The sequence below is a fragment of the Piliocolobus tephrosceles genome, chromosome 9 (assembly GCF_002776525.5).
Source record: "Piliocolobus tephrosceles isolate RC106 chromosome 9, ASM277652v3, whole genome shotgun sequence".
NCBI lineage: Eukaryota > Metazoa > Chordata > Mammalia > Primates > Cercopithecidae > Piliocolobus > Piliocolobus tephrosceles.
Window position 1 is genome coordinate 76,190,837 of NC_045442.1, and position 2,045 is coordinate 76,192,881.

Below are 2,045 nucleotides of genomic sequence, written 5' to 3' on the forward strand. Positions count from 1 at the left end.
CTGATCTCCAGCACCCTCTCCTTCCCACCCACGACTCTCAGCTTTGCGTCTCCCAACCTTGGCATGCAAAGTGCTTCCCCTTCCCTGTGTCTTTGCTGCCTAAGCCCAGACACCAACTCTCAGTAGGGCTCAGAGCCCCGGCTTTCTCAGAAATGAGCTGGGAATGATGTGAGTATGAGGTCATGGTGAGGGCAGGGAGACCAAGCTCATAAGGAAAGCATCTTGCAAAACAGCTGGTAGGTGGTAGAGCCTCACCCTTCCCGCTGGTTAAATGAAAATATTCCCAGTCAGATCAGCAAAAGATGTTCACTGAAGTTCATTTAATAAACCTTAGGGTATAATAGCTCAGGTTCTGGGATTTCCAGTTTCTCTTTCAAAAGATAAGGGAAAGTCCCTGTCTCCAAGATTCGAATTCAGATCCTTATGAGATGAAGAGATTCTAAAAATGCACACACAGTTAAACTCTGAGATTTACATCTGCGATCTGTGGATAATTATTCTCCATGACATACAGACACAGATGCGGACACACACAGACGTATTCAGCAGGGGCACAGATATTTCAGAGAAGACAAAATGTATATTGGGCAAAAGAAGGTCACCTGGAAATAAACTGAAATCTTTTTACCTTACAGGACAATTTTGAAATTTGAAGAGTCTCCTGGGCCATGATATCTTGGAAAAGTCTCCACTATATTTGATGCCCCATGCCCCATGCTCCCTCCTCTCTCTCTCATTTCCATAGTGTTTCCCTTAATAAGCATTTGGAGTCCTATCTTTCTGGGTGTCTGCTTCCTGGAGGACCAGTTCATACCCCAAGGTATACCAGGTGTGGCTCCTCATACTCTTTTCAAACTCAGGCAGATACTGCCTTGCTGGCCACAGAAGCAGGGTTACCCTTTGGGTAGTGTTGACTGAGAAGGGCCCAAGGGGGCCTTCTGGGGTGGGGGAATATCCTGTATCCAGCCATGGGTGGAGGTTGTGCTCATTCATTCTAGAAATAGTCACTGTGTTCCTAGTGACTGCCCGTGGTGCCTTGTGAGCAGATGGATAGGAGTCCATCCCCATGAGGTGGCCAACTTCTCCTGACAGGGAATAGAAGGGGGCCCAGCAGCAGCTGTGGAGCCCGTGAGGAGCCTCGCAGAAACTCAGGGTTTGTCAGAGCCCATTCCCCACTGCGCCAGCTGCCCCCAGTAGCACCAACTCCAGGCAGCTCACCTGGCTCCAGATTCCAGCCACAGGCCTGGCAAACGGTCCACGCATGCTGGCCATCACCAGATCCACGCATCCGTGGTGGAGTCCTGCCTGTTCCCACGGGACAGCCCTCAACCAATGGAGACAGGAACGTGGAGTTAAATGCTTCCTGCTTTTCACTGAGAGAGACATGCACAATCGATGCACTTTCCTTCCTTCTTTCTTTTTCCTTCTTTCTTTCTTTCTTTTTTTTTTTTCTGAAGACAGTGTCTCACCCTGTCACCCAGGCTGGAGTGCAGTGGCGCGATCTCGGCTCAGTGCCACATCCGCCTCCTGGGTTCAAGCAATTCTCCCACCTCAGCTTCCCGACTAGCTGGGATTACAGGTGCCCGCTACCACGCTGGGCTAATTTTTGTATTTTTAGTAGAGACGGGATTTCACCATATTGGTCAGGCTGGTCTCAGACTCCTGACCTCGGGTGATCTGCCTGCCTCAGCCTCCCAAGGTGCTGGAATTATAGGCATGAGCCACCGCACCTGCCGTGACGCACTTTCTAGATGCTATCCTAGAGATCACACTGGGTTAAGCCTCAGTTGCCTTCAATGTAGTCATCTCTACAGTATACCCTTAGCTTTTATCTCCTCCTTTACTTTCCCAGACCCTCACTGTGCTCCCTGGATTCACTTTTCTAAATAATCCTCCTGCTGCAAAGTCCTGGGCACACATCCTACTTTCAGCATTGGAAGGGGGGGGCCTGGGCAAAGACCATGAGGCCCCACGTTGGTTGCCCACAGCCCCATTCCTCCTTCTATTGATTCCCACCACAGTCACACCCTCCTCTCCCTCAGTGC